This window comes from Macaca mulatta, chromosome 11 (genome assembly GCF_049350105.2).
Source record: "Macaca mulatta isolate MMU2019108-1 chromosome 11, T2T-MMU8v2.0, whole genome shotgun sequence".
Taxonomy (NCBI): Eukaryota; Metazoa; Chordata; class Mammalia; order Primates; family Cercopithecidae; genus Macaca; species Macaca mulatta.
The window spans coordinates 42,547,388-42,561,290 of record NC_133416.1 but is presented as its reverse complement, the minus strand read 5'-3'; positions in this window follow the sequence as shown (position 1 = coordinate 42,561,290).

The window sequence follows — 13,903 nt, the reverse complement described above, 5'->3', positions numbered from 1 at the left end:
AGATTCCACAGAAAGAAGGTTAGCAAAGAGATGTACGAAACACAGATGTAACTCTGTGAGATGAATTCACAGAACACTAAGCAGTTTCTCAGAAAGCTTCTTTCCAGATTTCATCTGAGGATATTTCCTTTTTCACCATAGCCCTCTATGGGTTTCCAAATATCACTTTGCCAATTCCACAAGAACTGTCTTAGCGAAAGGCTTCTTGAGGGGAATGCTGTAACTCTGTGAGATGATTTCACAGAACACAAAAAAGTTTCTCAGAAAGCTTCTTTCTCTTTGTTATCGGAGGATATTTCCTTTGGCCCTATAGTCTTCAAAGGGATCCGAAATATCTGTATTCAGATTCCAGAGAAAGAGGGCTAGCCAAGTGATAGACGAAATACCGAAGTAACTCTGTGAGATGAATTCACAGAACACTAAGCCGTTTCTCAGAAAGCTTCTTTCCAGATTTCACCTGAGGATATTTCCTTTTTCACCATAGCCCTCTATGGGCTTCCAAATATCACTTTGCCAATTCCACAAGAACTGTCTTAGCGAAAGGCTTTTTCAGGGGAAAGCTGTAACTCTGTGAGATGATTTCACAGAACACAAAGAAGTTTCTCAGAAAGCTTCTTTCTCTTTGTTATCGGAGGATATTTCCTTTGGCCCTATAGTCTTCAAAGGGATCCGAAATATCTGTTTTCAGATTCCACAGAAATAAGGCTAGCAAAGAGATCCACGAAATACAGATGTAACTCTGTGAGATGAATTCACAGAACACTAAGCAGTTTCTCAGAAAGCTTCTTTCCAGATTTCATCTGAGGATATTCCTTTTTCACCATAGCCCTCTATGGGCTTCCAAATATCACTTTGCCAATTCCACAAGAACTGTCTTAGCGAAAGGCTTCTTGAGCGGAAAGCTGTGACTCTGTGAGATGATTTCATAGAACACAAAGAAGTTTCTCAGAAAGCTTCTTTCTCTTTGTTAACGGGGGATATTTCCTTTGGCCATATAGTCTTCAAAGGGATCCAAAATATCTGCTCTCAGATTCCACAGAAAGAAGGCTAGCAAAGAGATCCACGAAATACAGATGTAACTCTGTGAGATGAATTAACAGAACACTAAGCAGTTTCTCAGAAAGCTTCTTTCCAGATTTCATCTGAGGATAGTTCCTTTTTCACCATAGCCCTCTATGGGCTTCCAAATATCACTTTGCCAATTCCACAAGAACTGTAAGAGAAAGGGTTCTTGAGGTGAAAGCTGTAACTCTGTGAGATGATTTCACATAACACAAAGAAGTTTCTCAGAAAGCTTCTCTCTCTTTGTTATCGGAGGATATTTCCTTTGGCCCTATAGTCTTCCAAGGGATCCGAAATATCTGTTCTCAGATTCCACAGAAAGAAGGCTAGCAAAGAGATCCACGAAATACAGATGTAACTCTGTGAGATGAATTAACAGAACACTAAGCAGTTTCTCAGAAAGCTTCTTTCCAGATTTCATCTGAGGATATTTCCTTTTTCACCATAGCCCTCTAAGGGCTTCCAAATATCACTTTGCCAATTCCACAAGAACTGTCTTAGCGAAAGGCTTCTTGAGGGGAAAGCTTTAATTCTGTGAGATGATTTCACAGAACACAAAGAAGTTTCTCAGAAACCTTCTTTCTCTTTGTTATCGGAGGATATTTCCTTTGGCCCTATAGTCTTCAAAGGGATCCGAAATATCTCTTCTCAGATTCCACAGAAAGAAGGCTAGCAAAGAGATCTACGAAACACAGATGTAACTCTGTGAGATGAATTCACAGAACACTAAGCAGTTTCTCAGAAAGCTTCTTTCTAGATTTCATCTGAGGATATTTGCTTTTTCACCATAGCCCTCTATGGGCTTCCAAATATCACTTTGCCAATTCCACAAGAACTGTCTTAGCGAAAGGCTTCTTCAGGGAAAGCTGTAACACAGTGAGATGATTTCACAGAACACAAAGAAGTTTCTCAGAAAGCTTCTTTCTCTTTGTTATCGGAGGATATTTCCTTTGGCCCTATAGTCTTCAAAGGGATCCGAAATATCTGTTCTCAGATTCCACAGAAATAAGACTAGCAAAGAGATCTACGAAACACAGAAGTAACTCTGTGAGATGAATTCACAAAAAATAAGCAGTTTCTCAGGAAGCTTCTTTCCAGATTTGATCTGAGGATATTTCATTTTTCACCATAGCCCTCTATGGGCTTGCAAATATCACTTTGCCAATTCCACAAGAAATGTCTTAGCGAAAGGCTTCTTGAGGGGAAAGCTGTAACTCTGTGAGATGATTTCACAGAACACAAAGAAGTTTCTCAGAAAGCTTCTTTCTCTTTGTTATCGGAGGATATTTCCTTTGGCCCTATAGTCTTCAAAGGGATCCGAAATATCTCTTTTCCGATTCCAAAGAAATAAGGCTATCAAAAAGATCCACGAAATACAGATGTAACTCTGTGAGATGAATTAACAGAACACTAAGCAGTTTCTCAGAAAGCTTCTTTCCAGATTTCATCTGAGGATATTTCCTTTTTCACCATAGCCCTCTATGGGCTTCCAAATATCACTTTGCCAATTCCACAAGAACTGTCTTAGCGAAAGGCTTCTTGAGGGGAAAGCTGTAACTCTGTGAGACGATTTCACAGAACACAAAGAAGTTTCTCAGAAAGCTTCTTTCTCTTTGTTATCGGAGGATATTTCCTTTGGTCCTATAGTCTTCAAGGGATCCGAAATATCTGTTCTCAGATTCCACAGAAAGAAGGTTAGCAAAGAGATGTACGAAACACAGATGTAACTCTGTGAGATGAATTCACAGAACACTAAGCAGTTTCTCAGAAAGCTTCTTTCCAGATTTCATCTGAGGATATTTCCTTTTTCACCATAGCCCTCTATGGGTTTCCAAATATCACTTTGCCAATTCCACAAGAACTGTCTTAGCGAAAGGCTTCTTGAGGGGAATGCTGTAACTCTGTGAGATGATTTCACAGAACACAAAAAAGTTTCTCAGAAAGCTTCTTTCTCTTTGTTATCGGAGGATATTTCCTTTGGCCCTATAGTCTTCAAAGGGATCCGAAATATCTGTATTCAGATTCCAGAGAAAGAGGGCTAGCCAAGTGATAGACGAAATACCGAAGTAACTCTGTGAGATGAATTCACAGAACACTAAGCCGTTTCTCAGAAAGCTTCTTTCCAGATTTCACCTGAGGATATTTCCTTTTTCACCATAGCCCTCTATGGGCTTCCAAATATCACTTTGCCAATTCCACAAGAACTGTCTTAGCGAAAGGCTTTTTCAGGGGAAAGCTGTAACTCTGTGAGATGATTTCACAGAACACAAAGAAGTTTCTCAGAAAGCTTCTTTCTCTTTGTTATCGGAGGATATTTCCTTTGGCCCTATAGTCTTCAAAGGGATCCGAAATATCTGTTTTCAGATTCCACAGAAATAAGGCTAGCAAAGAGATCCACGAAATACAGATGTAACTCTGTGAGATGAATTCACAGAACACTAAGCAGTTTCTCAGAAAGCTTCTTTCCAGATTTCATCTGAGGATGTTTCCCTTTTCACCATAGCCCTCTAAGGGCTTCCAAATATCACTTTGCCAATTCCACAAGAACTGTCTTAGCGTAAGCCTTCTTGAGGGGAAAGCTGTAACTCTGTGAGATGATTTCACAGAACACAAAGAAGTTTCTCAGAAAGCTTCTTTCTCTTTGTTATCGGAGGATATTTCCTTTGGCTCGATAGTCTTCAAAGGGATCCGAAATATCTGTTATCAGATTCCACAGAAAAAAGGCTAGCAAAGAGATCCACGAAATACAGATGTAACTCTGTGAGATGAATTCACAGAACACTAGGCAGTTTCTCAGAAAGCTTCTTTCCAGATTTTATCTGAGGATATTTCCTTTTTCACCATAGCCCCTATGGGCTTCCAAATATCACTTTGCCAATTCCACAAGAACTGTCTTAGCGAAAGGCTTCTTTAGGGGAAAGCTGTAACTCTGTGAGATGATTTCACAGAACACAAAGAAGTTTCTCAGAAAGCTTCTTTCTCTTTGTTATCGGAGGATATTTCCTTTGGCCCTATAGTCTTCAAAGGGATACGAAATATCTGTTTTCAGATTCCACAGAAAGAGGGCTAGCAAAGAGATCTACGAAACACAGATGTAACTCTGTGAGATGAATTCACAGAACACTAAGCAGTTTCTCAGAAAGCTTCTTTCCAGATTTCATCTGAGGATATTTCCTTTTTCACCATAGCCCTCTATGGGCTTCCAAATATCACTTTGCCAATTCCACAAGAACTGTCTTAGCGAAAGGCTTCTTGAGGGGAAAGCTGTAACTCTGTGAGATGATTTCACAGAACACAAAGAAGTTTCTCAGAAAGCTTCTTTCTCTTTGTTATCGGAGGATATTTCCTTTGGCCCTATGGTCTTCAAAGGGATCCGAAATATCTGTTTTCAGATTCCACAGAAAGAAGGCTAGCAAAGAGATCCACGAAATACAGATGTAACTCTGTGAGATGAATTAACAGGACACTAAGAATTTTCTCAGAAAGCTTCTTTCCAGATTTCATCTGAGGATATTTCCTTTTTCACCATAGCCCTCTAGGGGCTTCCAAATATCACTTTGCCAATTCCACAAGAACTGTCTTAGCGAAAGGCTTCTTGAGGGGAAAGCTGTAACTCTGTGAGATGATTTCACAGAGCACAAAGAAGTTTCTCAGAAAGCTTCTTTCTCTTTGTTATCGGAGTATATTTCCTTTGGCCCTATGGTCTTCAAAGGGATCAGAAATATCTGTTCTCAGATTCCACAGAAAGAAGGCTAGCAAAGAGATCCTCGAAATACAGATGTAACTCTGTGAGATGAATTCACAAAAAATAAGCAGTTTCTCAGGAAGCTTCTTTCCAGATTTGATCTGAGGATATTTCATTTTTCACCATAGCCCTCTATGGGCTTGCAAATATCACTTTGCCAATTCCACAAGAAATGTCTTAGCGAAAGGCTTCTTGAGGGGAAAGCTGTAACTCTGTGAGATGATTTCACAGAACACAAAGAAGTTTCTCAGAAAACTTCTTTCTCTTTGTTATCGGAGGATATTTCCTTTGGCCCTATAGTCTTCAAAGGGATCCGAAATATCTCTTTTCCGATTCCAAAGAAATAAGGCTATCAAAAAGATCCACGAAATACAGATGTAACTCTGTGAGATGAATTAACAGAACACTAAGCAGTTTCTCAGAAAGCTTCTTTCCAGATTTCATCTGAGGATATTTCCTTTTTCACCATAGCCCTCTATGGGCTTCCAAATATCACTTTGCCAATTCCACAAGAACTGTCTTAGCGAAAGGCTTCTTGAGGGGAAAGCTGTAACTCTGTGAGACGATTTCACAGAACACAAAGAAGTTTCTCAGAAAGCTTCTTTCTCTTTTTTATCGGAGGATATTTCCTTTGGTCCTATAGTCTTCAAGGGATCCGAAATATCTGTTCTCAGATTCCACAGAAAGAAGGTTAGCAAAGAGATGTACGAAACACAGATGTAACTCTGTGAGATGAATTCACAGAACACTAAGCAGTTTCTCAGAAAGCTTCTTTCCAGATTTCATCTGAGGATATTTCCTTTTTCACCATAGCCCTCTATGGGTTTCCAAATATCACTTTGCCAATTCCACAAGAACTGTCTTAGCGAAAGGCTTCTTGAGGGGAATGCTGTAACTCTGTGAGATGATTTCACAGAACACAAAAAAGTTTCTCAGAAAGCTTCTTTCTCTTTCTTATCGGAGGATATTTCCTTTGGCCCTATAGTCTTCAAAGGGATCCGAAATATCTGTATTCAGATTCCAGAGAAAGAGGGCTAGCCAAGTGATAGACGAAATACCGAAGTAACTCTGTGAGATGAATTCACAGAACACTAAGCCGTTTCTCAGAAAGCTTCTTTCCAGATTTCACCTGAGGATATTTCCTTTTTCACCATAGCCCTCTATGGGCTTCCAAATATCACTTTGCCAATTCCACAAGAACTGTCTTAGCGAAAGGCTTTTTCAGGGGAAAGCTGTAACTCTGTGAGATGATTTCACAGAACACAAAGAAGTTTCTCAGAAAGCTTCTTTCTCTTTGTTATCGGAGGATATTTCCTTTGGCCCTATAGTCTTCAAAGGGATCCGAAATATCTGTTTTCAGATTCCACAGAAATAAGGCTAGCAAAGAGATCCACGAAATACAGATGTAACTCTGTGAGATGAATTCACAGAACACTAAGCAGTTTCTCAGAAAGCTTCTTTCCAGATTTCATCTGAGGATGTTTCCCTTTTCACCATAGCCCTCTAAGGGCTTCCAAATATCACTTTGCCAATTCCACAAGAACTGTCTTAGCGTAAGCCTTCTTGAGGGGAAAGCTGTAACTCTGTGAGATGATTTCACAGAACACAAAGAAGTTTCTCAGAAAGCTTCTTTCTCTTTGTTATCGGAGGATATTTCCTTTGGCTCGATAGTCTTCAAAGGGATCCGAAATATCTGTTTTCAGATTCCACAGAAAAAAGGCTAGCAAAGAGATCCACGAAATACAGATGTAACTCTGTGAGATGAATTCACAGAACACTAGGCAGTTTCTCAGAAAGCTTCTTTCCTGATTTTATCTGAGGATATTTCCTTTTTCACCATAGCCCCTATGGGCTTCCAAATATCACTTTGCCAATTCCACAAGAACTGTCTTAGCGAAAGGCTTCTTGAGGGGAAAGCTGTAACTCTGTGAGATGATTTCACAGAACACAAAGAAGTTTCTCAGAAAGCTTCTTTCTCTTTGTTATCGGAGGATATTTCCTTTGGCCCTATAGTCTTCAAAGGGATCCGAAATATCTGTTTTCAGATTCCACAGAAAGAAGGCTAGCAAAGTGATAGACGAAATACAGATGTAACTCTGTGAGATGAATTCACAGAACACTAAGCCGTTTCTCAGAAAGCTTCTTTCCAGATTTCATCTGAGGATATTTCCTTTTTCACCATAGCCCTCTATGGGCTTCCAAATATCACTTTGCCAATTCCACAAGAACTGTCTTAGCGAAAGGCTTTTTCAGGGGAAAGCTGTAACTCTGTGAGATGATTTCAGAGAACACAAAGAAGTTTCTCAGAAAGCTTCTTTCTCTTTGTTATCGGAGGATCTTTCCTTTGACCCTATAGTCTTCAAAGGGATACGAAATATCTGTTTTCAGATTCCACAGAAAGAAGGCTAGCAAAGAGATCCACGAAATACAGATGTAACTCTGTGAGATGAATTCACAGAACACTAAGCAGTTTCTCAGAAAGCTTCTTTCCAGATTTCATCTGAGGATATTTCCTTTTTCACCGTAGCCCTCTAAGGGCTTCCAAATATCACTTTGCCAATTCCACAAGAACTGTCTTAGCGTAAGCCTTCTTGAGCGGAAAGCTGTAACTCTGTGAGATGATTTCACAGAACACAAAGAAATTTCTCAGAAAGCTTCTTTCTCTTTGTTATCGGAGGATATTTCCTTTGGCCCGATAGTCATCGAAGGGATCCGAAATATCTGTTCTCAGATTCCACAGAAATAAGGCTAGCAAAGAGATCTACGAAACACAGATGTAACTCTGTGAGATGAATTCACAGAACACTAAGCAGTTTCTCAGAAATCTTCTTTCCAGATTTCATCTGAGGATATTTCCTTTTTCACCATAGCCCTCTATGGGCTTCCAAATATCACTTTGCCAATTCCACAAGAACTGTCTTAGCGAAAGGCTTCTTTAGGGGAAAGCTGTAACTCTGTGAGATGATTTCACAGAACACAAAGAAGTTTCCCAGAAAGCTTCTTTCTCTTTGTTATCCGAGGATATTTCCTTTGGCCCTATGGTCTTCAAAGGGATCCGAAATATCTGTTTTCAGATTCCACAGAAAGAAGGCTAGCAAAGAGATCCACGAAATACAGATGTAACTCTGTGAGATGAATTAACAGGACACTAAGAATTTTCTCAGAAAGCTTCTTTCCAGGTTTCATCTGAGGATATTTCCTTTTTCACCATAGCCCTCTAGGGGCTTCCAAATATCACTTTGCCAATTCCACAAGAACTGTCTTAGCGAAAGGCTTCTTGAGGGGAAAGCTGTAACTCTGTGAGATGATTTCACAGAGCACAAAGAAGTTTCTCAGAAAGCTTCTTTCTCTTTGTTATCGGAGGATATTTCCTTTGGCCCTATAGTCTTCAAAGGGATCCGAAATATCTGTTCTCAGATTCCACAGAAATAAGGCTAGCAAAGAGATCTACGAAACACAGATGTAACTCTGTGAGATGAATTCAAAAAACACTAAGCAGTTTCTCAGAAAGCTTCTTTCCAGGTTTCATCTGAGGATATTTCCTTTTTCACCATAGCCCTCTATGGACTTCCAAATATCACTTTGCAAATTCCACAAGTACTGTCTTATCGAAAGGCTTCTGGAGGGGAAAGCTGTAACTCTGTGAGATGATTTCACAGAACACAAGGAAGTTTCTCAGAAAGCTTCTTTCTCTTTGTTATCGGAGGATATTTCCTTTGGCCCTATGGTCTTCAAAGGGATCCGAAATATCTGTTCTCAGATTCCACAGAAAGAAGGCTAGCAAAGAGATCTACGAAATACAGATGTAACTCTGTGAGATGAATTCACAGAACACTAAGCAGTTTCTCAGAAAGCTTCTTTCCAGATTTCATCTGAGGATATTTCCTTTTTCACCATAGCCCTCTATGGGCTTCCAAATATCACTTTGCCAATTCCACAGTAACTGTCTTAGCGAAAGACTTCTTGAGGGGAAAGCTGTAATTCTGTGAGTTGATTTCACAGAACACAAAGATGTTTCTCAGAAAGCTTCTTTCTCTTTGTTATCGGAGGATATTTCCTTTGGCCCTATAGTCTTCAAAGGGATCCGAAATATCTCTTCTCAGATTCCACAGAAAGAAGGCTAGCAAAGAGATCCACGAAATACAGATGTAACTCTGTGAGATGAATTCACAGAACACTAAGCAGTTTCTCAGAAAGCTTCTTTCCAGATTTCATCTGAGGATATTCCTTTTTCACCATAGCCCTCTATGGGCTTCCAAATATCACTTTGCCAATTCCACAAGAACTGTCTTAGCGAAAGGCTTCTTGAGCGGAAAGCTGTGACTCTGTGAGATGATTTCATAGAACACAAAGAAGTTTCTCAGAAAGCTTCTTTCTCTTTGTTATCGGAGGATATTTCCTTTGGCCATATAGTCTTCAAAGGGATCCAAAATATCTGCTCTCAGATTCCACAGAAAGAAGGCTAGCAAAGAGATCCACGAAATGCAGATGTAACTCTGTGAGATGAATTAACAGAACACTAAGCAGTTTCTCAGAAAGCTTCTTTCCAGATTTCATCTGAGGATAGTTCCTTTTTCACCATAGCCCTCTATGGGCTTCCAAATATCACTTTGCCAATTCCACAAGAACTGTCAGAGAAAGGGTTCTTGAGGTGAAAGCTGTAACTCTGTGAGATGATTTCACATAACACAAAGAAGTTTCTCAGAAAGCTTCTCTCTCTTTGTTATCGGAGGATATTTCCTTTGGCCCTAAAGTCTTCCAAGGAATCCGAAATATCTGTTCTCAGATTCCACAGAAAGAAGGCTAGCAAAGAGATCCACGAAATACAGATGTAACTCTGTGAGATGAATTAACTGAACACTAAGCAGTTTCTCAGAAAGCTTCTTTCCAGATTTCATCTGAGGATATTTCCTTTTTCACCATAGCCCTCTAAGGGCTTCCAAATATCACTTTGCCAATTCCACAAGAACTGTCTTAGCGAAAGGCTTCTTGAGGGGAAAGCTTTAATTCTGTGAGATGATTTCACAGAACAAAAAGAAGTTTCTCAGAAACCTTCTTTCTCTTTGTTATCGGAGGATATTTCCTTTGGCCCTATAGTCTTCAAAGGGATCCGAAATATCTCTTCTCAGATTCCACAGAAAGAAGGCTAGCAAAGAGATCTACGAAACACAGATGTAACTCTGTGAGATGAATTCACAGAACACTAAGCAGTTTCTCAGAAAGCTTCTTTCCAGATTTCATCTGAGGATATTTGCTTTTTCACCATAGCCCTCTATGGGCTTCCAAATATCACTTTGCCAATTCCACAAGAACTGTCTTAGCGAAAGGCTTCTTCAGGGAAAGCTGTAACACAGTGAGATGATTTCACAGAACACAAAGAAGTTTCTCAGAAAGCTTCTTTCTCTTTGTTATCGGAGGATATTTCCTTTGGCCCTATAGTCTTCAAAGGGATCCGAAATATCTGTTCTCAGATTCCACAGAAATAAGACTAGCAAAGAGATCTACGAAACACAGAAGTAACTCTGTGAGATGAATTCACAAAAAATAAGCAGTTTCTCAGGAAGCTTCTTTCCAGATTTGATCTGAGGATATTTCATTTTTCACCATAGCCCTCTATGGGCTTGCAAATATCACTTTGCCAATTCCACAAGAAATGTCTTAGCGAAAGGCTTCTTGAGGGGAAAGCTGTAACTCTGTGAGATGATTTCACAGAATACAAAGAAGTTTCTCAGAAAGCTTCTTTCTCTTTGTTATCGGAGGATATTTCCTTTGGCCCTATAGTCTTCAAAGGGATCCGAAATATCTCTTTTCCGATTCCAAAGAAATAAGGCTATCAAAAAGATCCACGAAATACAGATGTAACTCTGTGAGTTGAATTAACAGAACACTAAGTAGTTTCTCAGAAAGCTTCTTTCCAGATTTCATCTGAGGATATTTCCTTTTTCACCATAGCCCTCTATGGGCTTCCAAATATCACTTTGCCAATTCCACAAGAACTGTCTTAGTGAAAGGCTTCTTGAGGGAAAAGCTGTAACTCTGTGAGACGATTTCACAGAACACAAAGAAGTTTCTCAGAAAGCTTCTTTCTCTTTGTTATCGGAGGATATTTCCTTTGGTCCTATAGTCTTCAAGGGATCCGAAATATCTGTTCTCAGATTCCACAGAAAGAAGGTTAGCAAAGAGATGTAAGAAACACAGATGTAACTCTGTGAGATGAATTCACAGAACACTAAGCAGTTTCTCAGAAAGCTTCTTTCCAGATTTCATCTGAGGATATTTCCTTTTTCACCATAGCCCTCTATGGGTTTCCAAATATCACTTTGCCAATTCCACAAGAACTGTCTTAGCGAAAGGCTTCTTGAGGGGAATGCTGTAACTCTGTGAGATGATTTCACAGAACACAAAAAAGTTTCTCAGAAAGCTTCTTTCTCTTTGTTATCGGAGGATATTTCCTTTGGCCATATAGTCTTCAAAGGGATCCGAAATATCTGTTTTCAGATTCCAGAGAAAGAGGGCTAGCCACGTGATAGACGAAATACCGATGTAACTCTGTGAGATGAATTCACGGAACACTAAGCCGTTTCTCAGAAAGCTTCTTTCCAGATTTCACCTGAGGATATTTCCTTTTTCACCATAGCCCTCTATGGGCCTCCAAATATCACTTTGCCAATTCCACAAGAACTGTCTTAGCGAAAGGCTTTTTCAGGGGAAAGCTGTAACTCTGTGAGATGATTTCACAGAACACAAAGAAGTTTCTCAGAAAGCTTCTTTCTCTTTGTTATCGGAGGATATTTCCTTTGGCCCTATAGTCTTCAAAGGGATCCGAAATATCTGTTTTCAGATTCCACAGAAATAAGGCTAGCAAAGAGATCCACGAAATACAGATGTAACTCTGTGAGATGAATTCACTGAACACTAAGCAGTTTCTCAGAAAGCTTCTTTCCAGATTTCATCTGAGGATATTTCCTTTTTCACCATAGCCCTCTAGGGGCTTCCAAATATCACTTTGCCAATTCCACAAGAACTGTCTTAGCGAAAGGCTTCTTGAGGGGAAAGCTGTAACTCTGTGAGATGATTTCACAGAGCACAAAGAAGTTTCTCAGAAAGCTTCTTTCTCTTTGTTATCGGAGGATATTTCCTTTGGCCCTATAGTCTTCAAAGGGATCCGAAATATCTGTTCTCAGATTCCACAGAAATAAGGCTAGCAAAGAGATCTACGAAACACAGATGTAACTCTGTGAGATGAATTCAAAAAACACTAAGCAGTTTCTCAGAAAGCTTCTTTCCAGGTTTCATCTGAGGATATTTCCTTTTTCACCATAGCCCTCTATGGACTTCCAAATATCACTTTGCAAATTCCACAAGTACTGTCTTATCGAAAGGCTTCTGGAGGGGAAAGCTGTAATTCTGTGAGATGATTTCACAGAACACAAGGAAGTTTCTCAGAAAGCTTCTTTCTCTTTGTTATCGGAGGATATTTCCTTTGGCCCTATGGTCTTCAAAGGGATCCGAAATATCTGTTCTCAGATTCCACAGAAAGAAGGCTAGCAAAGAGATCTACGAAATACAGATGTAACTCTGTGAGATGAATTCACAGAACACTAAGCAGTTTCTCAGAAAGCTTCTTTCCAGATTTCATCTGAGGATATTTCCTTTTTCACCATAGCCCTCTATGGGCTTCCAAATATCACTTTGCCAATTCCACAGTAACTGTCTTAGCGAAAGACTTCTTGAGGGGAAAGCTGTAATTCTGTGAGTTGATTTCACAGAACACAAAGATGTTTCTCAGAAAGCTTCTTTCTCTTTGTTATCGGAGGATATTTCCTTTGGCCCTATAGTCTTCAAAGGGATCCGAAATATCTCTTCTCAGATTCCACAGAAAGAAGGCTAGCAAAGAGATCCACGAAATACAGATGTAACTCTGTGAGATGAATTCACAGAACACTAAGCAGTTTCTCAGAAAGCTTCTTTCCAGATTTCATCTGAGGATATTCCTTTTTCACCATAGCCCTCTATGGGCTTCCAAATATCACTTTGCCAATTCCACAAGAACTGTCTTAGCGAAAGGCTTCTTGAGCGGAAAGCTGTGACTCTGTGAGATGATTTCATAGAACACAAAGAAGTTTCTCAGAAAGCTTCTTTCTCTTTGTTATCGGAGGATATTTCCTTTGGCCATATAGTCTTCAAAGGGATCCAAAATATCTGCTCTCAGATTCCACAGAAAGAAGGCTAGCAAAGAGATCCACGAAATACAGATGTAACTCTGTGAGATGAATTAACAGAACACTAAGCAGTTTCTCAGAAAGCTTCTTTCCAGATTTCATCTGAGGATAGTTCCTTTTTCACCATAGCCCTCTATGGGCTTCCAAATATCACTTTGCCAATTCCACAAGAACTGTCAGAGAAAGGGTTCTTGAGGTGAAAGCTGTAACTCTGTGAGATGATTTCACATAACACAAAGAAGTTTCTCAGAAACCTTCTTTCTCTTTGTTATCGGAGGATATTTCCTTTGGCCCTATAGTCTTCAAAGGGATCCGAAATATCTCTTCTCAGATTCCACAGAAAGAAGGCTAGCAAAGAGATCTACGAAACACAGATGTAACTCTGTGAGATGAATTCACAGAACACTAAGCAGTTTCTCAGAAAGCTTCTTTCCAGATTTCATCTGAGGATATTTGCTTTTTCACCATAGCCCTCTATGGGCTTCCAAATATCACTTTGCCAATTCCACAAGAACTGTCTTAGCGAAAGGCTTCTTCAGGGAAAGCTGTAACACAGTGAGATGATTTCACAGAACACAAAGAAGTTTCTCAGAAAGCTTCTTTCTCTTTGTTATCGGAGGATATTTCCTTTGGCCCTATAGTCTTCAAAGGGATCCGAAATATCTGTTCTCAGATTCCACAGAAATAAGACTAGCAAAGAGATCTACGAAACACAGAAGTAACTCTGTGAGATGAATTCACAAAAAATAAGCAGTTTCTCAGGAAGCTTCTTTCCAGATTTGATCTGAGGATATTTCATTTTTCACCATAGCCCTCTATGGGCTTGCAAATATCACTTTTCCAATTCCACAAGAAATGTCTTAGCGAAAGGCTT